Source organism: Symphalangus syndactylus, chromosome 3, assembly GCF_028878055.3.
Source record: "Symphalangus syndactylus isolate Jambi chromosome 3, NHGRI_mSymSyn1-v2.1_pri, whole genome shotgun sequence".
In the NCBI taxonomy this organism is placed as follows: Eukaryota; Metazoa; Chordata; class Mammalia; order Primates; family Hylobatidae; genus Symphalangus; species Symphalangus syndactylus.
In genome coordinates this window covers 106,831,136-106,854,958 of record NC_072425.2, presented here as the reverse complement: position 1 = coordinate 106,854,958, position 23,823 = coordinate 106,831,136, and the positions used below count along the sequence as shown (strand labels likewise).

The window sequence follows — 23,823 nt, the reverse complement described above, 5'->3', positions numbered from 1 at the left end:
GAGGATTCAGTGGGATATAAGATCTAGTCCCTTCTCTCACAAAGATTGTTGTTTAGTGAGATAGACAGACATATAAGCTAATAGTTCTAGTGTAATGTGTCTACAACAATAACAGAATGAAAACACCTATAATAAAGATTGATAAGTTAATTTACTCTAATGTGCTACCTCATTTTACCCAGAAGTTTTTAAATGAACAGAAGAATATATGTGTGTGCATATATATATATATATATGTATATATATATATATATATGTATATATATATGTATATATATATACATATATATATATACATATATATCTTTCTTTCTCTCTGTGTCTCTTCTATGTACGGGTGAAATTTCTGGTATTTGTGATTAGGATGATGAGATGTCTGATACCCACAGAGGTGACCACAAACTCTATCCATAAAGCTGAGCTTGTTATAAATTTTAATTTTATAATTAAAATTATATTATCAGGGCTGGATAAATTCATAGAATGTTAAGAGTTCAAGGAATTTCACAGTGTATCTTATGGATTCATTTTACAGATGAGGACCCTAAGACCTAGCGAAACTAAGTCATTTGCTCAAGAAGACAAAGGTAATCATTAGAAATCAACATGAGATTTCAGCTCTCCTGATCCTTAGTACAACATGTGAAAGAAGATATGTTGTCTTTACTCACAGTGGAGGCATTTTTCTGTCTGTGTTTAATTTGGCCTCCCTATGGATTCAGGACCCATAACTCTTATTCTCACTCATCTGCTATGCTGCTGATAAGGACTTCGAAGTCAATAGCTGTAACTGCTAAATGAAGTTAATACTCTGGAAAAAAAAAAAAAAAAAAAACAGAAGGAACAGAAACCAAAAGATTGAAAGCCATTTGGAAATTTCTTGAGTGGTGTCTGGCAGGTCTTTTATGAAGCTTATCATAAACCAGGGGAAAAAAAAAAAAAAAAAAACGCCTGCTGACTGTGTTATCTGTAGTGCCTATTGCCTATTTTGGCTGATTCATTGATGGTGTAATGTAACAGATAACAGAATGAAAGGAAATGGTTTGGTTTCTATAGAGGAAAAAGAATGGTTTGTATAAGGAAACCATTAGTTTCCTGAGATTGCTATACCAAATTATCAAAACTTGGTGTCTTAAAACAATAGAAATTTTTTCTCCCACAGTTCTGGAGGCCAGAAACTCAAAATCAATATTTGGCGGCTGAAATCAAAGTGTTGGCAGCACTCTCTGGAGGCTCTCGGACAGAATCTGTCCCTTGTGTCTAACAGATTCTGGTGGCTGCTGGCATCCCTTGACTTGTGGTCGTATCATTCCCATCTCCTCCTCCATAGTCATATCGCTTTCTCCTCTTCTCTGGCATTTGCATCCCTTTTATAAGACACGTAGGACTGCATTTAGGGCTCACCAGGATAATGCAGGATAATCTTCCTATTTCAGGATCCTTTGCCACATCTTCAAAGTCCTTTTTGGCCAATAACGTAATATTCACAGGCTCCAGGTTTTAGGATGTGGTTATTGGTGTTGGGGTGGGGGACGGATTTGGAGGTGAACAACCAGCCTGCTACTGGCAGGTGACTCGTTATCCATCATTCTTAAGTCAGAAACGATGACCCAAAATCTCTTTTTGCTTTTGCTTCACTCATTTTGCATTTAATTACTGGCTCTGCTTCTTCAGACACTGTTATTACATTTTCGTTTTTGCCACATCTCTCAAAAATGTCTTATTATTTTCACGGCCTGTCATTTAGTTATGTTTTCTTCTAAGTGTTTGGCTGTCTTGGTCAGTGCTCTAAAGGAATTAAAATCACTTGGTCAGTGCTCTGAAGTAATTGGTCATTGCTCTGAAGTAATTAAAATCACTGTGAAGCTGAATGAAAAATCAGAAGAAGACCTATGTTTTGCTTGTTAGGAGAACTGTGTATCCTTTATGTCTATTTTTGGAGTTGGTGGTAATTTCTGGTCAAGGAATCAAATGTTCTTATTCCTAACCATATAGTCAGATAAGATGGCTAAGGTGCTTTCATAATCACCATTGATTCACTGTCAGATGGGCCCGTGCTCTGTGACAACTTTTCAATATTATAGACTTTACCAAATAAAAAGGTATCTCTTCATTCTGTGCACAGAAAGAGAAAATGATGGATGAGTATATTAGCCAGAACCCTGTGGCAGAAAAATAAGCATGAGTGTGCCCTTTCATGCCTCCTGAGAACTCCTGTGCTAGACAGAGCCTGTTCAAGATGTCTTTTCTGACTTTCTGATTCCAGTTGACATCTAAGCACATAAGGCAACTTTGTAATGGGGCCAGAGAGCACCACACATTGTTATGTATGAAATGCTCTGTTTAGCAAACAAGCCATGCAGCAACAAGAACTAGTGTGGTCAAGGATGGTGGACTAAAAACCACTGTGAGAGCAGAGATGTAGCCACCTCTGAGAATGGTTTTCTAAGCAGGATGACTTGGTTCCGTCCTTACAGGCATCGTCTGGTCCAGTTCAGCACAGAGCTAGCTGCAAGTGACAACCTAAGAGAAAAGTCAGCGAGAACAGAGACCCATCTCTTTGTTGACTGCCTTAATCCCTAGAGCTGTGTTCTTCAATTTGCTATTATTTGCGACAATTTTTCTGCCTAATAAGCAAGTTCTACCCTGCCTAGGAGAGAAACTTTTAGTAAATTCATCTTCATTCACTACCATTCAGCTCATGCTTTAAAAACTTAGATAATGCGTCTGAAATACTTAACTCCTGGTCAAATGGAGCTGCTATTTCATTCAGTATAATCAAAGAATAGCCAAGGACTTTAGTTAATATTTCTTCAGATGATAGAGAATAAACAAATTATTTTGGATATATCTACCATGCCCTCCAAACATGATTGTTGATATCTTTTCTATATAAATTACTTTCCTACATAAATGGTACTTAGCTTTTTCTTGAAAGATATTCTCTTCTCTCCAGCTCAAAGATAAACCTCTTTCCCTCAAATCATAAGTAATTCATACTTAATAATCTTTCATACGAATTTTTAAAATTACAAATGGTAAGGTACCACTATTTTTTATTTTGTAACACCACAAACCATCAAATCTGAAGAGAAGAAAGGTTGAGTATGATCTCTGAAAAATGAACTCTAGTAGTGTGTATAGCAAAAATCATCTTAGAATGAATAGAAGCCCTGAATAACTGAATGACCACCAGGCTTATCTGCATCCACATTCTACTTGGTTAACTGTTAAATAATATCTAACTTGTTGCATTGTGAAAACAACGTGTCTGTAAACTAAAAAATAGATGTTATTATCCACCTGGTTTAGTTATAATGGAGAAATGTCCTTCAGTTGCATGATGCTCTTCCTATGAATGAGGAAACCAGATCAACATTTCCGTTCAAGTTCTAGCTCGCCTATAACATTTCTTAGCTCCTTTTGCAAACCAAAAGTGGCAGCAGTTGTAACTGAATTAGTCTAACTGCTCAGACACATGTATTTCTGTTTGGTTGCTCTGGTCTGTTCTTGAAGGCCAAGTGCTGTGATCATTTATCGTCATCAGAATTGGCTGTCATAACTCAGTGTTCCCCGGACCTGCAGCGGGCAGAGCACCAGCACAACCTGTAGAAAGCAGCTCCAAGGTCAGCACCCTCTCATAAACCTACCCAGCCAGGAACATCTTCCAGGCCCTCCACTCTCAGGAATTTCAAGGAGAAAACAAAATGCTGAGGACTGGGAATGAGGGGCTTCAGCCTTGCACAATCTCTACATTTTGCTTTACTCCCAAGAGGGACGAATGAAGAATGTTGTTATTGATGCTATGACCACTTCTCTCCCATATTGTGCCCAGTAAACATGGCCTTACTCATTATTGAAATACTAGCATTCTTCTATAATGGTTCATACATAGCTGCTGCCCAGAGCACTGAATAACATATACTACCAGGTGTCAAACCCAGACTTCCCCAGTCTCTCCTTAATTTCCAGCAATAAAAAGATTAGCATGGCACAGCAGGTCTTCAGACCCTTTCTGATTTTGAATAGTGATTTGAACACCTCTCCTAGCTGTGTCCCCTTTGGGTTTAAGAATAAGATAGAAGATATATTGCTTTCCATTTTAAAATGTTTAACTTCTATTCAAGAATAAATATTGATGAAGGGCGTCTAGGTACTAGTGATTTTTCCTGATGTCCATTTTGTGAACTTCACAGAAGACTTTGATTTCACCTTAAACCAAAGAAAATATTCACAGATATCTTATAAATCGACTATTTTTCATGATTATAATAACCTGTCATCATGACAAGCCATGTTCATTAACAAAAGAAATCATAAGGGCAGCTTCTATTGGGCACTTAACTCCTTCATCCATGAAATTATACTTTATGTGAATTTATTTTTGGAAAGTTCAGGTAGTTTAAATTTTAAATATATGGACTAGAAAGAAATTGAGACCTTAAAAACCATTTTACAGGAAAAATGTTTCGCCTGTCCTCATATTTCCCTTTTTTTTTTAACAGTGTTAGATTTCTGCAGAACTAATACTCTTTAATACTCTTGTCACACTTCAGAGGACACTATGTGAATTCTCAGATGCCACACAATTTCCAGGTATATTGTGAGGCCTCTGATAAGATTTATATACTGTTGACACATACTCAATATATGGATAAATAAATCTCCAGTAAAATACAAAATAAATAGGATTTCTATCCACAAACAACAAGGTTGCAAGCACAAAAGTGAAATCTGCACAGACAGAAAAAGAGCTCTGTCATGTTGAGTATTTGTTGACCTCACAGTGAATCATAGATTTTCTTTTTGTTCTAAGATTGGAAAAACACCAGGAAAAGAAACATTTTGGAAAACTATAGAAAACAACTGGATCCAAGCTCAAGTCCTCAGAGATAACATCCTGTACTTAAAATCTTTAAGTTGTTATAGAGGGGAGTATGTGTATGTGTGTGTGTGTATGTGTGTGTGTGTGTGAGAGAGAGAGAGAGAGAGAGAGAGAAAGGAGGAGGAGGAGGAGATGGGAGTGGAAGGTAAACAGCAGCAGAAAGAAAACATGTGCACTCATGTTTTCTTCAGATGCTTCTTCAGATGAGTCCATCAGGAGGAGGAGGAGGAGATGGAGATGATGATGGGAGGGGAAGGTAAACAGTGGCAGAAAGAAAACATGTGCACTCAGTGATGCTTCTTCAGATGAGTCCATCTTCCTAAGTGTTGGTGGGAACACTGATCATAGATTTAAAAAAACAGTTTGTGTTTCCACTTGCACTTTCATCAAGAAGTTACAAAACATCTTGGAATATTTGCATTTCTTTCTATTTGACTGCTCAGGATGTGTCTTCATGACGTAAGTCATTTTCAGCCATGTTTACCGGATGTTCCTCTTCTCACAGAGAACACCATTCTTTTGCTTTACAGTTAACACAGTGTTTTCCCACCTCCTATTGCATATGCTCCCACCCCCTATTGCATACTGCTCATAGTAACCAGCAGATCTGTTTGGGCTGATGATGAAATTGCCAGGAGGCACAGGTGGCTTTTGGGCTCTGATCCTAATGGGACTGTGGAGCTCATCCTGGAGCTCAAGGCTAGAGCAAGACACAGCGGAAAAACATTCGAGGGTTTTGATAACCACAGCATCCTGGGTTGATTGGCCTGTTACTATAGTAGGAGCCTGCTGATTCAGACACATAACATCACTGTCCAAAGCCTCTCGAAGTGGGATATGACATCAAGTTTTTGCTTGAGAGCTAGGGCATGGCTATCATAGTAGAATTAAGGAATAGATACATTTATTACCTCAAAGTGCCATTCCAGAGGGACCCAGAAATGTTATTATAAAATTGAGTTATGCCATAGGCTGTTCCCAAATACTCTATGCATCCAAGGCTTAGTTACCTCCATTATAAGCAGTGTGACTGCTCTCCTCACAGAGGACTATAAAAATTAAAGAATCATCAAGAATTTGCAAACACAAGCTCATGACAAACATCTAGCAGTTATGTTAGACATAAATGATCTTTTTCTGGTAGACAAATGGAAAAGAAGTATACTTTATTGGATTCTTATGACTACAGGTTGTGATTGTCTGGCTTCCATTCACTGAATCACAAATTCTCACAACTGGCAGTAGGTGCCTCAGAGAGCATCTGGTTCAAATATCTTACATGGTGGATGAGAAAATGGAGGTTCCAATATATTAACTTACTTGCCTGGGGTAATACAGCTTGTTTATGGCAGTGTCAGGACTAGATGCCCAGGTTTTATGATGCCATAACTAGTTTCTTTCCCAGAAGTCCAGATGAACCTATAACCTAAAATTGGTATCTAGGAGAAGGATGGTAAAGATGTCACTCTGAGTCCTGACTGATTGGTAGGAAACCCTAGGTGACTGGCAGAAAATCCTGATGCATGTGTTAAGAAGGATTTTGGAGTCATACTCAGGCTTATCAGAAAAGGGTACTCAGGGTCAAGTACAATTTCTATAAGGGGAAAAAGAACAAAGGAAGAGAGGCCAGGTTTCACAGGTTCCTGATCTTAGAGCATACAATTATTTTACAGCCACGATCTGATGTGTTTGAACAATAGATTATAGTAGTAGGAATTGATTTTGTAAGATTCATGAGACAGTACCAAAAAATAAGTAAATTTACATATGGTGATCAAATATTGCCAAGTCAATAAGCTCCTTCTATTTGCATAGGCTGGGAACCAAAAGTAGAAGACAGACACTTATTTCTCAGTAACCCATACTGTAGCAATGGGACAATTATTTAGCCATCCCTATGTGATCATGGTCATTTTATAGGAGCATACTGCTTTAACTTTTTGAAGTGCTTTTGAAATGGGAAAGGTTCCCTTGTCCCCCTCACAGGGTGTGTGACAGGGGGAATGGCTCGCTTCTTCAGTGCCCCATTGCTCAAACCTCTAGGGGAGCCATATAGATGCCAGCTTGTGGGGTTCCAACCCCAGGGCAGTGTCTAGGGGTGGATGTTTACAGCTGCTGAAGTCCCACTGAGTGTGTGCTACTGTGTGCTCTTTTAGTTTTGCCATCTATAGGTGGCTTTTTGTTAACCAGCTCAATTAGACCCTCTACCTTGTCACAAAGACAGAGGGCTTTCTGTATCCCGAGCTCTTGCCTTGGTGTACCGGAAGAATCAAATCACACCTCGGCCTGGAGAATGAGTACAAAATTTTATTGAGTGGAGGTATCTCTGAGTAGATGGGGGAAGCCAGACGGGGATGGAGCGGGAAGGTTTTCCTCTGGAGTCAGGACACTGAGCGGCCTGGGTTCTCCTCCAACTGTCCCTGCCCAACTCTGCCTCCTCTGCCAGGTCGATGGCCTGCAGACCTGCTGGTGCCTGTGGGTACATTCCTCTCGGCATCCAGCCACCCGTGTGTTCCTCCCCTGTTGCGCTCCTCTCAAAGTGTGTCTGCCTGTTAGGGTCTCAGGATTTTTATAGGCACAGGATGGGGGCATGGCAGGCCACGGTGGTCTTGGGAGATGCAATATTTGGGCAGGAAAATAAAAATGCCTGTCCTCACCTAGGTCCGTGGGCACAGGCCCGGGGTGGAGTCCTAGCCAGGGACCACACCCTTCTCTCCTTCTGTATCACTCTCAATGCTTTTTCTTATTTGATATCTAGAGAGCAAAGAAATACACTACCAAGTGCGAAATTTCATGGCACCCACTGTAGGTTAAAAAAAAAAAAAAAAAAAAAAAACCCCAGCCCTTGAAGGAGAGAAATGGAGGAAGGGAATTTTGTTTAATTAGAAACTCTCTAGAAGTAAAGGCAATAAATACATAGTACTTCAAAAGATCTATTAATGAATGTTTCATTCAGATATTCAGATGGAAACTTCTCTATCAATAAGAAGTGACTAAATGGAATAGATAAGTTTTTGTTCACATTTCATTTTTCAAGAAAACCTGCTTTGAGATTCTCTTCATAATTCATGATTAGTTGCTCGGCAGTCCAAGCTATGGAGTGGTACAATGGCTTTAGAGTTGACAGCGGGCCTAAATGAGAAACCAAAGTTCAAATCAAGACGTCTAAGTATTATCTGAATCATTACAAACGTCTGCAATTAATTCTCTGCACTGCTGATGTCTGTCTTTCATCTAGTGAACAGAGAAAAAGGAAATTCAATAGGATCTACTCTTTATGTCAATTGGATGAGAAAATTTCCCACTGCCTGAAAAGCATGCTGATACTAAAATGTACCACAGAATACATTTCATTAAGAGTTATTATCACTGTGATCACAATGACCAAGAACTCCACAAAGAATTAACGTCATTTGGCCGATACCTCCTCAAATGGGTCCACTGGATTCATGTTTTTCAAGGTATTGTTCCCAAGCATCTCTAGCAGAATGACCTGAAGTGCTTTTCCTGCTGAAAATGACAAAATTAAATTCACTGAATCGAACATCTGAAGGTGGTTTCCGGGAATTTAATATACTCCTAGGTGATTCATATGTTCACTGAAGTCTGAGAACCATTATACTAATTTCTCCATGAATCAAACTGATATAGTTTGAGATGCCAAAGATACAAGCCGGGATTCTTGTCTTTAATAATATGGTAAATCAGAAAAAAAAAAAGGCCCAGTTTTCTGTGTGTTTCAAGCATATGGATGGGAGGATGGACATCAGCTAACAGAACTAGAGATGTCATTTTTTTCTTTCCCAAGACCATCTCTTCAGGTGAGAAGAAGCTGGTCTTTACCCTGCAGCAAGTCACGATTAGCAAATTATGGTCTCTTACAACACCTGAAATCACAACTTTCTCTCTTTTCTTTGAACTCCTGGCTTCTAAACTATTTATTTATTTATTTATTGACAGAATCTTATTCTGTAGTGATCATAGCTCACTGCAGCCTCAAACTCCTGGACTCAAGCAATCCTTCTGCCTTAGCCTCTTGAATAGCTGGGACTACAGGTGCACATCATCATGCTTGGGTAATTTTTTAAAAAATTTTTTGGGCCAGGTGGCATAGCTCATACCTGTAATTCCAGCACTTTGGGAGGCCAAGGTGGGTGGATCACTTGAGCCTAGATGAGTTTGAGACCAACACAGCAAAACCCTGTCTCTGCAAAAACTGAAGTAAAATTTTCAAAATTGCTTTAGCTTGGGAGGTGGAGGCTGCAGTAAGCCATGATCGCACTACTATACTCCAGCCTGCGTGATGGAGCAAGACCCCCTCTCAAAAAAATAAAAATTTTTTTACGGAGTCTTGCTCTGTTACCCAGGCTGGTAAACTTTCTTGAAACAATAGATATAGATAGATTAGATGATAGATAGATAGATATAGATAGATAGATAGATAGATAGATAGATAGATAGATGATAGATAGATGATAGATAGACAGACAGACAGATAGATACCGCACGAACACCAGCAATAATAAAACTTACTTAGCAACCCAAAAGCTTTTCATTAGCTTTGTTTTACGGGGTTCATTTAAATTGCCCACAATGTTAAAAGGGAAGCAGTCACATCCTGAATACCCTCAATTGTAGAGTGGCTGCTTTCCTCAATTCTTTCTTCATTCTTCATTTTCATTGCTTTACTTTCACTTTTTATGAACTCCTGTGCTCCTGAATACAATGGATCTCTCTAAAATCTCTTGGTCTCTTAGAAAATATCTCCTTCCCCTCTCATTAAAAAAAAAAAAAAAAATCAGAAGTCTTGATTTTGTCTTGCTGACAAAAAATAAGCAATCTCTGCTCTTGATTCCACCAGCTATGGGTACATGGTTGGCTACTGTCAGACCCACTAAATCGTAACATCAAGCAAGCCCAGGAGAAAGCAATTGTAAGTTAGAAGTGGTACCTACTGAATTAGGCATGAGCTGGGCCAGAGGACACAGCATGCTTGTATCTCACCAGGAAGTAGCCCAGATCCCCAAAGTTCACCAGTATTGCACCCACACTTTTTTCCCCTCAGCTTACATAGAGCTTTAGCCACATAAAGGATTCTTTTCTTTTCTTTTCCTTTCTTTTCTTGTTTTCTTTCTTTTTTTTTTTTTTTTTTTTTTTTTTTTTTTTTTTTTGAGACTGAGTCTTGGTGTGTCACCCAGGCTGGAGTGCAGTGGCACAATCTCTGCTCACTGTAACCTTCGCCTCCTGGGTTCAATTGAGTCTCCTGCCTCAGTCTCCCACGTAGCTGGGATTACAAGCGTGCACCACCACACCCAGCTAATTTTTGTATCTTTACTACAGATGGGGTTTCACTGTGTTGGCCAGGCTGATCTCGAACTCCTGACCTGAGGTGATCCTGAGTGCTGAGATTACAGGCATAAGCCACCACACCCAGTCCACATAAAGGATTATTTATGACCACAAAAAATAGGATAAATCTTCAGTTTGGTTCATAGATGGGTCAGCTCAATATCTTTGTGAAAGATGACAATAAACTGCTGTTACACTACTGCTTCACTCATATGACACTTACAACCATGGTGAAAGGAAATCCTACCTAGGGGCAAAACTTTGAGTGGTACACCTGGTCATCCACTTTATGTAGAAAGAAAAATGACCCATGATAAGAATATGTGTGGACTGAAGAGCAGTGGCAAATGGCTTGCCTGATTGGTCAGGGCCCAGGAGAGAGATTAGAGGACTGTAGAGACAAGGCAGTCTGGAGGAGAGGCCAGCAGACAGACTTATGGGATTAGGCACCAAGCGTGAAGGTCTGTGTATTGAATGATAATGCCTATTACAGGGCATCCTACATCGAGGAAACACTAAAAACAAAGTAGACAGAGTACTCGGGCTGACAAAGCCAGGCTGCCACTGGCTACCCCAGGGCTGACACAAAGAGCACATGAACAGAGTAGTTATGGTGGCAGACACAGAGGCTATGCATACGTCCGACAGCATGAATGCATATTCACCAAGGCATGTGTAGCTACTGCTGAATGCCCAACCTGCCAATAACAGAGACCAACACTGAATTCCCAATATAGTACCATGCTTTGAAGAGAACTATTAGCTATTGATAGCAAATTGATTACACTGGACCCTTTTCATCTAGGAAAGAGATTGGTTCATCTTACCTGTAATCGATTAATAATATTGATATGAGATTGTCTTTTCTGCTTGTATGGCCTCAGGCAGTACTATCACTATATAAGATTCTGAATAACATGGCTTCGAACCAAGAAGCTCACTTTGTAGCAAGGAGATGTACTTGTTACGGTTCTCCACAGAAACAGAATCAATAGGATATGTGTGTGTGTGTGTGTGTGTGTGTGTGTGTGTGTGTGTGTGTGTGTGTGATTTATTATAACGAATTGGTTCATGCAATTATGATGACTAGCAAGTCCAAAATCTGCAGAGCCAGTGTCTAGCTTGAGTCCAAAGGCCAAAAGCTTCTGTAGAACCAGGAAGAGCTGATGTTCCAGTTTGAAGACTATCAGGCAGGGGAATTATCTCTTACTCAGGGGAGGGACATCCTTTTGTTCTCTTCATGCTTTCAACTGACTGGATAAGGCCCATCTACATAAGGGAGGGCAATATGCTTTACTCAGTCTACCAATTTAAATGTTAATCTCATCGAAAACACCTTCACAGAAACACCCAGAATAAAGTTTGACCAAACATCTAGGTACCCGGTGGCCCATTTAAGTTGACATATAAAATTAACAATCACAGAGGGTGTAGCAGTCATAGCAGTGGGCATGTGGTTATGCAAGTCACCTGCACACAGAAACTGCCAGTTGGATAGAGTAACAGATGGCCTTTTTAACAGCATAGATGAGGCACCAGCTTGAAACTGATACTCTGAGGTATACCTCAAATCAATGAAGTTTATATGGTGCTGTGTTTCCAATAGGTAAACTATGTGGGTGCAGAAACAAGTGGTAGAAGAGAGTGGCTCTGCTTCTACATACCCACTTGAAGAGGTTATGCTTCCCATATCTGCAATTCTGGGCATTTTTGGTTTAAAGGTCCTGATTCCTATAGGGGTAATGTGTCCACCAGGGACACAGGAATTTCTTTTTTTTTTTTTTTTATTATACTTTAGGTTTTCGGGTACATGTGCACAATGTGCAGGTTTGTTACATATGTATCCATGTGCCATGTTGATTTCCTGCACCCATTAACTCGTCATTTAGCATTAGGTGTATCTCCTCATGCTGTCCCTCCCCCCTCCCACCACCCCACAACAGTCCCCGGAGTGTGATGTTCCCCTTCCTGTGTCCATGAGTTCTCATTGTTCAATTCCCACCTATGAGTGAGAACATGTGGTGTTTGGTTTTTTGTCCTTGCGATAGTTTACTGAGAATGATGTTTTCCAGTTTCATCCATGTCCCTACAAACGACGTGAACTCATCATTTTTTATGGCTGCATAGTATTCCATGGTGTATATGTGCCTCATTTTCCTAATCCAGTCTATCGTTGTTGGACATTTGGGTTGGTTCCAAGTCTTTGCTATTGTGAATAGTGCCGCAATAAACATACGTGTGCATGTGTCTTTATAGCAGCATGATTTATAGTCCTTTGGGTATATACCCAGTAATGGGATGGCTGGGTCAAATGGTATTTCTAGTTCTAGATCCCTGAGGAATCGCCACACTGACTTCCACAATGGTTGAACTAGTTTACAGTCCCACCAACAGTGTAAAAGTGTTCCTATTTCTCCACATCCTCTCCAGCACCTGTTGTTTCCTGCTTTTTAAATGATGGCCATTCTAACTGGTGTGAGATGGTATCTCACTGTTGTTTTGATTTGCATTTCTCTGATGGCCAGTGATGATGAACATTTCTTCATGTGTTTTTTGGCTGCATAAATGTCTTCTTTTGAGAAGTGTCTGTTCATGTCCTTTGCCCACTTTTTAATGCGGTTGTTTGTTTTTTTCTTGTAAATTTGTTTGAGTTCATTGTAGATTCTGGATATTAGCCCTTTGTCAGATGAGTAGGTTGCAAAAATTTTCTCCCATTCTGTAGGTTGCCTGTTTACTCTGATGGTAGTTTCTTTTGCTGTGCAGAAGCTCTTTAGTTTAATTAGATCCCATTTGTCAATTTTGGCTTTTGTTGCCATTGCTTTTGGTGTTTTAGACATGAAGTCCTTGCCCACGCCTATGTCCAGAATGGTATTGCCTAGGTTTTCTTGTAGGATTTTAATGGTTTTAGGTCTAACATTTAAGTCTTTAATCCATCTTGAATTAATTTTTGTATAAGGTGTAAGGAAGGGATCCAGTTTCAGCTTTCTACATATGGCTAGTCAGTTTTCCCAGCACCATTTATTAAATAGGGAATCCTTTCCCCATTTCTTGTTTTTGTCAGGTTTGTCAAAGATCAGATAGTTGTAGCTATGCGGCATCATTTCTGAGGGCTCTGTTCTGTTCCATTGATCTATGTCTGTGTTGTGGTACCAGTACCATGCTGTTTTGGTTACTGTAGCCTTGTAGTATAGTTTGAAGTCAGGTAGCGTGATGCCTCCAGCTTTGTTCTTTTGGCTTAGGATTGACTTGGCGATGCGGGCTCTTTTTTGGTTCCATATGAACTTTAAAGTAGTTTTTTCCAATTCTGTGAAGAAAGTCATTGGTAGCTTGATGGGGATGGCATTGAATCTATAAATTACCGTGGGCAGTATGGCCATTTTCACCATATTGATTCTTCCAATCCATGAGCATGGAATGTTCTTCCGTTTGTTTGTATCCTCTTTTATTTCATTGAGCAGTGGTTTGTAGTTCTCCTTGGAGAGGTCCTTCACATCCCTTGTAAGTTGGACTCCTAGGTATTTTTTTCTCTTTGAAGCAATTGTGAATGGGAGTTCACTCATGATTTGGCTCTCTGTTTGTCTGTGATTGGTGTAGAAGAATGCTTGTGATTTTTGTACATTGATTTTGTATCCTGAGACTTTGCTGAAGTTGCTAATCAGCTTAAGGAGATTTTGGGCTGAGACAATGGGGTTTTCTAGATATACAATCATGTCATCTGCAAACAGGGACAGTTTGACTTCCTCTTTTCCTAATTGGATACCCTTTATTTCCTTCTCCTGCCTGATTGCTCTGGCCAGAACTTCCAGCACTATGTTGAATAGGATTGGTGAGAGAGGGCATCCCTGTCTTGTGCCAGTTTTCAGAGGGAATGCTTCCAGTTTTTGCCCATTCAGTATGATATTGGCTGTGGATTTGTCATAGATAGCTCATATTATTTTGAGATACGTCCCATCAATACCTAATTTATTGAGAGTTTTTAGCATGAAGGGTTGTTGAATTTTGTCAAAGGCCTTTTCTGCATCTATTGAGATATTCATGTGGTTTTTGTCTTTGGTTCTGTTTATGTGCTGGATTACATTTATTGATTTGTGTATGTTGAACCAGCCTTGCATCCCAGGGATGAAGCCCACTTGATTATGGTGGATAAGCTTTTTGATGTGCTGCTGGATTCGGTTTGCCAGTATGAGTTGTGGCTGCCATCTGGTCATTTCAGACTTCTTTTTACTTTTATGATAGAGTCTCGCTCTGTCACCAGGCTGGATCTTGCAGTGGCGAGATCTTGGCTCACTGCAACCTCCGCCTCTCAGGTTCAAGCAATTCTCCCGCCTCAGCCTCTGGATTATCTGGGACTACAGGCACGTGCAACCATGCCCGGCTAATTTTTGTATTTTTAGTAGAGACAGGGTTTCACCATGTTGGCCAGGATGGTCTTGGTCTCTTGACCTCATAATCCACCTGCCTCAGCCTCCCAAAGTGCTGGGATTACAGGCATGAGCCACCGTGCCAGGCCCTATTTCAGACTTCTTATACCAAAAGATTGGCAAGCTACAGAAGGAATTACTATCCTGGCAGAAGTAATTGACCCTAGTGATCAGGCAGAAGCAGGTCTTCCATTGGGACAGGAAGCCTTACATGGAGGCAGGGAAGAATACATTTGACCACCTGGCAATCCATTGGGACATCTCTTGGTACTACCCTGTCCAAATTGGCAGTAAATTGATAAGTGCAACAGCCATCATCTGAAAAGGCACAGTGGCCAGGGGATCAGACGCTTTATGGATAAGTGTCTGAGTTGCCCCAATATTTAAGCCATCTAAACCAGAAAAGGTGGTAACTAAGGGTGAGTTGGTGGAGGCGAGAAGTGATGAATGTCAGTTGAGCTCCTTACGCTAAGTACAGAAACAGGGATAGAGCTTATCTTAGTAATACTCTTATTTTAAATTTTCCCAGGGAAAGGGACTAACTAGAATCCTGAAGCAGCTCTCTTTGATGGGGTAAACCTTTTTTATATGAGTAAGTGGATTTGAGCAGCCCAAGGGGTTGACTATAGTGGATGCTGTGGTTTGAGGACCATATTCTCCCTTTAAGAATGGGATATCTATTTCCCTATGTCAGGACTGTAGCCTACTGTCAGCTCATAGCTGAATTGCTTTCCAGAAATTTCCCTTGCCAAGAGTTCTCTCTCATTCAAATATATGTTCCCCTCTCCCCAAGAACAGCCCTCCTCCAATGACTGCTCACCTGAGGGGAAAGGAAGTACAAAGGCCTGGGGCCCTTACCTTAATTCAGGACAAATCTGAAAGGCAATCACAGCTTCATAGCTGAGACCATAGTTGTGACTATATCACAGTTTAGTTTCTCCCTCTGCTTAATTTTGCTTCCTTCCAGTAAACTTTCTGTTCACAAATAACTGTCCCAGAATCTGTTTCCAAGGAACTTAACCTAAGACAAAAGGACATATTAGTGACCATCCAAAGAGGCCCTAATTTACTTTCACATAAAGTCATTTAAAAGCAAAAAAAAAAAAAATCCACTTCAATTATGGCACAACTTACTATGGTACATCTTTTCAGATATATGTGGGCCTCCCTGGCAGCATAAGCTGATGAAATAAATGAAACAGCTCTGTCAGTACCTGTAATTCACAGAGTTCTTGATGCAAATGTCATTTAAAATAACCAGCCTCTAAGTGGATTCCGCATGATTCAGATATTTAAGTTTTCTCTCTAGGCCATTCTGAACTAAGAATTATCTTAGGTTCATCCAAAAGATGGATTTGGGAACTGTTGCTGGGTTCATTTTATGGGTCCAAAGTAGAGCAAGTTCCGTTGTCAGAGCATTTAGAAATACGGATATGGTTTGCTTCTTTTCTACCTCATTACCAAAATATATAGGATTATTTGTAGCTTCAAAAAGCGAGATAGGTAAATCCCACTGTGTTCTAAGTTTAACAGGTATCTCAAACTGTTTTTCACATTGACTTGAAATATTAAGTCACAAAGCCTCAAGACAAATGTAAGCTGAATCTTGCTGACTCTTTTTAAAATGTCCAGATACTGCTATTTTTTAAAATGTCCCGAACAACTGGTGATATTTCAAGAGGAGAAAATTGGAAATATTTTTTTTCTTTAGGCAGAAGCGAATTATTTCAAGCTCCAAGTGGTTCCAAAGTCCATTGAGCTCCAGAGGCTGGGTTTCCTGAGATTTCTAGCGGGCACAGTACTTGGCATAATAAACTTCTTCTCCTGCTCCATTCCCTCCACCTCAAATAGCCACGTGCCCTCTAACCAGCCCTGGAGACAGACCTCAGTGTTGAATGATGGATAATGGTCATTTTCACCAATTCGCTTTAAGAACTATGTTTAGTTTCCAAATACTAAAGGAACAGGAACCGCTCCCTTAGGAGAACAGTGAAAATAAAATCAAAACAGTTTAAATTTCGAAGTTCAAATTCATAATTCTATGCTGCAGTCTAGTTTCCTCCCCACAGGAAATGTGGTATTACATACAGTACAAAGGGCTGCACTCACGTGGAAGGGTTAGTCCCAGGCTGTCAGAGCTGAGAATGACCTTGGAGATTACCCATTTCTATGCCTTTCATTTATAGATGAGACAAAAGGCTCCAGGGAAGTGATAGCAGAATGGAGAGGAAAAGAGACACAAAGTTAGACACATAAAGTTCTTAATTTTGTTCTTAGTTACTTTGTGACCAGCCTAGATATTAAGAGCATTCCCTTATCCAGAGATTTCTTTAATTTCTTTCACTTGAGGTCTGCCTCTCAGCCACAGTTCCACTCCACTCTGCCTGCCCTCAACCTTGTCACCCCTCTTAGCAAGCTGACCTCATTGTTAAGGCTTCATATGTTAAAGAATATCTCTCAGAGAAGCTACCACATGTGTTACGGTCTTTTATGTAAGCCTCTTTTAGGTAACATGGATGAGAGTAAGGCCTGGCTGATGCTGATGGGGCATCATGCAGAAGCAGAAAGCTGTGTCACCTCTTTGTTAATCTTGTATGCAGGGCCCAGCAACCAATGCCCTCCTTCTCTTGAACAGGACGGAAAGGTCCTGTCTTTGTTTTCTTACCTAAACCAGCCCTAGAGACAGACCTCAGTGTCTCAAACACTGTGATGCCTTGGTTTACTTACTCTAACATGTCATGCACTATGTCATGGCCTTCCAAAGGCTTCCTAAGATTTCAGTCTCTATTTCAATCCCCATCCCCTCTCTTTCTCTACTTTTTCAACTATACTCTTTTTTTCCATGACAAAGGTCATGTTTCTTTTCTTAATTCAGTAAAGTTTTATACAAAATTCTCTTGTAATCCTACATCTATCTATATATAATATATATGTTATTTTATGTAATGCCTGGTCTATGATAATGTAAAGTCAATAAATGATAGCAATTATTTTTAATTATCAAAATAAATTGTTAGAGATTCAAGTTAGCACACAAAATGGAAATACATTGACAATCTAAAAACTATGCTAAAACATAAACTCAAGACTTTATTCCTCTTCCTGTTCTATCAAAATTGTGCCAAGTAAAAAAATAAAAATTGTTCTTTTTATTTCCACATTTTCTGCTGAAATACCTCTTATGGGTAAACAGTTTGGAAGAGAAGAGCTGAAGTCCAGAAAACTGATACATTAGATAATTAGGCAGTGAATAATTGAGAGGCAACTGAAATGAGTATGAATTTTTAAAATAGCATCACAGGCTAAGATCATCTCTCTCAATCAGATAACATTGTTAATTAAGACATCTGATTTCCACTAAAGTTTGAAAAATCTGCAGGCAGATGTTCTCATTCATTTTATAGATGATAAACCTGAGGCTCAACGAGACTGTATGATTTGTCCAAAGTAAAAAAACAAAACAAAACAAAAGCATGTTGATAACACGGCAAGATAGTAACAGGGTAGGAATTCACATTTTTTTCAGTATTTTTTTTGAGCTAAATTATATCTGTGAAGAAGTGAGCAGATTTTAAGTGTACAGCTCAATAGGCTTTCACAAATTGAACATTCACATATATACCACCTAGATCAAGATGTAGAATATTAAGAGCAGCCAGAAGTTCCCTAATAAGGTGTATATAAAAGAAGCCAGATCTTTTGACTCTGGGCTCAATCTATAGAGGTCCTTAGCATGATTGGACTTTTTTTCCTGATATACACAGCAATGGAATGACAAGATCAGAGTGACAAGATCAGAGCAATGGAATGACAAGATCAGAGAAAAAACAGACTGAAAATCTTTATATGCTATTGGTGTGAAGCAGTATTGTACTATAAGTGCTATGGAAGACCACTCAACAGAGGTCCTGGAAACCTATTTAAAATACTGATCTGTTGTTTATTAGATGTGTCATCTTCCACAAGGCTTAGTGCCTTTTCAATTTTTATTCCCTTTCCACATTGCTCCTCCCCCTTTTTTTTGTCCTGAGTAACTAACTCCTACCCATCTTTCAGGACTGAGCTTAATCCTCATGTCAGTGAAAGCCTTTCTAACATCCCCAATTCAGATTCCATTTTGCCATTACTTGTCTCACAGAAACTGGCACTTCTCCTTAAAAAAATTGCTTATCTAATTTTTCCATTTATAAGTGATTATTTTGTAAGTATTGTTTGTTGATAATAATATCTGCATTCTCAGCTGGTAAGTTCTGCAAGGGTAGAGTCATGTCTGTTTTGCTTGCTACACCTGTTTGGGGTTGCTGAGACTACCCTCAAGTTTGATAATTTGCTAAGAGGACTCCTAGGACTCAGCAGATATTTGTGCTTACAGTTGTGATTGTTGGAGTGAAAGGATACTGTGCACAATCAGCAAAGGGAAATAGCACATGGGTGACGCTCAGGGAAATCGAGCGTCAACTTCCAAGCATCCTTTCCCAGTGGGAGTCACACAGAATGCACTTAATCTCTCCAGCAATGAGTTGTGACATGTAAAACGTTGCCAACCAGAGAAACTCAGAGACCCATTGCCCAGTGTTTATACTGGGGCTAATCACATAGGGACCCTCTGCCAAGCACTTACCTAAATCCCAGACTCCCAGAAGGAAAGCAGGTGTTGAGCACACACCATATTGTCTATATAAATAGTTTTGGCACCATGAGCCACTCTTACTGGTTCTGGGAATGGAAGGAACCGTCCTAAAATTTCTGTTCACAGATGCGAGGACACCAATTCCATGAATGGTTCTCAAAATAAGGATTTAGTTTGGGAAACTATCAGGAGATATTGGTTAACAGGCTTAAATAATTTGCTGGTCTTTCTTTAATTGCAGGAGTTTCAGACATTTCAGTTTATATAAATCTCCAAGGTGGTAAGGGAAGGTAGAATATGCAGTGTTTCCTAGAATATGTTTTTACCCTCTCATTTTAAGAGATTAGTGTTCTGGGAGAACATGTTGACAAATGTTGCTCTAATTCCAGCCCCTTTTTTCAGACCAGTCACCTTCCCACCTCAGCATGTTGTGCTGTCAAGGTTTAGGATAGAACAGTTCAATGAACACATTTCAGGTTGCATAGAACATGTTAGAACTACAATTGCTTAGTCTATTAATTCTTTTACTTCCTTCTAAGCCACTTGCAGTCATGATCATAACCCCATAACACATAGCAGTGACCTGAATCACAGATAATGGGAGAGTAGAGGGGTTAAGCATATATTTTCACTGATAGCAAGAGACTATTTATTCAATATCCCACCTTATATGACCCAATTTCTGTTTCTTGGCAGAATTTTGCAAAGGCAATTCAGTTTTGCAAAGGTAACTTAATTGAAACTCATTAGCATGTTACTGACCATACAGCACAAATAGTGTAGAACAGAAGTAATTAACCACCGTTCCAGTTGAAAACCTACATTCAGCTCCTTTTCTATTTTCTTCATGGATTCTGGGGTTGAGACTACTGAGGTGAAAGCTGTGTCAAGGAGGTCATAAATAAAACCATTGCTTTGGATAATTAATATATAGTACTATGATTTTTTTCGAGTCAAAACTATTAATTTTTGACAAAATACTACGTATATTCATACAGAAACTCATTTGGAATAATGGTTTTTATATAAACACTAGAGGAACACCTTATTTTTCTTCCTGGGTTTAATTGAACAATTTTAATACAAAGCAAATTAAGTAAAATAGGATCCAAGCTTCTCTGCAAAGTAATAGTTTACTAAGTTTAGCTAGATGTGTGCTTAATGAAAAACCATAATTTTTTCCACGGTTGGAGGAACTGAGACAATGGTTGTTTGTCAAATAATTCAGACCATATATTTAGACTCCTCAGCCACCTATGAAGGTATTGGTAAATTAGCTGGCATCAAGTCTCAACTATGGGCAATTAATGGAAACAATTACAGCCTCAAAGAGTGACAAATTTTCTTCTAATTCTAAAGACAGGGACCAAGGCTTTATATTTTCATAATGAGAATTTTTAAAACTATCCCAAAAATGATGCTTGGCTTCTGCAGTTGAATAGAGAATGTCCTATGATCATTAGGTCTGATCTGTTCTAGAGACAGAGCTATTAGCAACTCCCAGCCAGGAAGTGCAGATAACTCAGCGGACGGCTCCCTCCACATCAGAGGAAAAACATCTCAGAGTGCCTTTGCTGCACCATCATTCTATGCCAAGGAAATACTGCTTGAGGGTTAATAATAAACTTCTATTCCTTGGTAGAAATATAATAAACTCAGTGCAGTAATACAAATGAGATAAATCAAAATAAAGTCCTTGAATTCCAGTACTTTGTGGTTTTCTGTCCTTTGTGCAGCATCACAGGGGTGTATCGATTTATTTCAAGGGTGTTAAATTCTATCATTCACTGCCACCATCTCATAAGAAAAAGCAACACTCTTAAGGCAACAAAATTGAAAGGCATCACAACAAGCTATTTAGCAAAGGTCTGGAATGTCCTCAAGAAAGTCAATGTCGAGTGTACAGTGTTTCCTCAAGGAGGTGGAGCTATTCCTCATGGCACCGTCTGCAGAGGGTTTGCTGAAAAATCATACAGAGACCCAGCAGCTGTGCCATACATCACATATCAGAGTCTTAGGAAAAGGAGATGCACTTTGGAATGAAGATGCTGGGATTAATGCATAGTTAAGAGGCATTTGGACTTTATCATTTTACTGACCAGTAGTAGCTGGTCATTTTTTTAAAATGGGGTCTGTTATAGAGGCAAATTTTTTAAGTAAAGATGTTTAAAAATACAGTCATTTAGTATTACTATTTCATGTGGAAAATTTAAAAAAGCATTTAATAGCAACAAAAAGGAAAAACGTAGTTCCCAAACAAAACACCATATTTAAATTTAAAAAGAAAAGTAAGAGCTTTGTGAAAAATGTATCCTATTGCCCTATTGCTTTTCTAGATAGAGTGGTGAAAATTTTATCAAGGGTCAAGACCACTCAGTGGACATGGATAAGAACAACCGATGTGCGTGATATTACTTAATGTTGTCCTTTTCCCCTAGTAGATACCTTTACGGTAGGATTTGAGAATCTTTGATTTTGAAAAGATTACTACTTCAGCTGCCTGCTACTGTTCACAGAGCAAATGATGGTTGAACTCCTGGCAGGCGAAATTTCATTTATTTGTTCTGAAAATATTTAATGATGTCATTTTATCTCTTAAGATCCAAATCAAATAGAAAATGTAAAACAATAAACACAAGGTGTCAGGTGTCTGGCTTATACAATCCTTTTAAGAAATGGTCCACAAACAGTGCATCCAAATTAGCTGGTGATACTTTTAAAAACAATGAAGGTTATGGAGCCACACCCAAGATCTGTATAAATCGGAAACATTAGGAGTAAAGCCTAGGAATCTACATTTGTAATATGCTCTACAAGTGATTCTTATACACACCAAACTTTGAAAATAACTTTTTTGGATGACCCCAGATAGACAAGATCATATCCTGTTCTGGGGGCCAAATTCAGTCATTTTTAGCTGCATTTTGAAGGATGGGTAGGACTTGAGGATTAGAATTGGAAGGAAGGGGCGTTCTTTTTGGAAATAATGACATGAATGGAAACATAGAGGCAGGAGAACAAATTGTATTTAGCGAATGGTGAGAAGACCAGTGTTGGAGACAAGCTATAATGTAGGGGAAGAGCAAAAAGAAAAATGAAGAAGCACATAGGAGTGACATTGTGATTGACTGTCCCACTAGAAAGCATCTGCTTCCCATACAACAAATAAATAGAAGGTCCTCCGAGTATAGGTGACCTAAGCAAATATAGTAAACGTTACAGGTTCAAAGATGGTGGAGAGGTGAGAATGGGAGGTTCTGTAGAGCAGGCACTCCTCTATTTTCAATTATCTGTTTACTTATTAATATTCAGCTTTAATCCAAAAATTTAGGAACAAGCTCTGACAATCTAATTTCATTAACAGAATTAATAAATGAGCTTTGTTGATGTGTCTGCATTGTAATATCCTCAGATAAAGCAGTGCAAATCAACTGCTGTGGTGGATAAAGATAAGCACACAAAGACTGTGATGTAGTTTCCCTCCCCTTTTATAATTAACTTTTGAATCTGTCATGCTTTTCAAGGTCTAAAATAAAATAGTAGGCAGTGAAAGTTTGATCATCAATTGCATTTAATAACACCAATGGATATTAGATCTTACTGTTCTATTTAATATTTTACTTACTTTTTATTTAAACTTCAGATTCTATCGGATTCTATATTTTCATGCTGTTTCATTCTTAAACTGCTTTCATTCCCAATTCCGGGATATTTGTAGATTCTTACTATTTGAGTGCATGAGTTAAACCTTCCATCTACTGGCTCACTAGGAGGCCTGTCCACCATGAGACCAGTCCAGTGCTGAGCCACAAGCTGCAGCAACTGTCATGGTGGAAGAACCCTATGGCCACATTTTGATGTTTTTTTCTTCTTGGCCACTTCGTTCATCAGATATTATTCTACAGCTGCCAAAGTCCACACTGCCACCACTGTTCATGGCACACAACTCTAGACCAGTTTGAAATTAGGTGTTCATGATCAAATTCTGACCTGATCACAGGTCATGGGCCTAGTGTGGAAGAATAATTCAATGTCATGTGGTACAGAACATGGCCAGCTATATAAGCAATCACCTATAAATAACTCTTGAACCCCTTTGGAAAGGAGTTGTGGTCATGACAGATTACATCACTAACCTTTCCACTACAGCATACTATTCAGTACAGGGACCTTTTGACACAGGCAACCAGTTTATAAAACCAACATACAATGTGCTTAAAAAGATATTCAATTCATCCATCCTCAAATGATGAAGGCTTGATTCTGGAAGCTTGACCATGAGTGACTGAACTCTGTTGTAGAGAAGTAGCACCTTTCTGATCTGAGTCATAAATAGTGGCATAGGATATGATTTCAAGTTCAAATTTTGCAGCATTGAATTCAAACTTATCAATAAAATATATAAACTCTTCAAGATGAAAAATCTGTGTGAAGTTCAACCAGTAGACCATAGCGAACACAAATTGAATATCCAAGCCTGAATGCAAAAGTGATTTCATAGCTCCAGAGCTTTATCCTGCAAACCAATAATAACAATA

At 39.1% G+C, this 23,823-nt stretch overlaps 2 long non-coding RNA genes across 2 annotated transcripts in view; one reads left to right on the top strand and one right to left on the bottom strand.

The window, feature by feature from the left end:
- The window catches only part of LOC129479487 (uncharacterized), a 216,075-nt gene that overhangs the window by 35,856 nt on the left and 156,396 nt on the right, over positions 1-23,823 (bottom strand). The window lies entirely within an intron of this gene.
- Positions 1-23,823, top strand: part of LOC134736009 (uncharacterized) — a 46,319-nt gene that overhangs the window by 1,405 nt on the left and 21,091 nt on the right. Inside the window, exon 2 of the long non-coding RNA XR_010119644.1 lies at positions 536-587. This is a non-coding gene — a long non-coding RNA (uncharacterized lncRNA). The remainder of the gene's footprint in view (positions 1-535; positions 588-23,823) is intronic.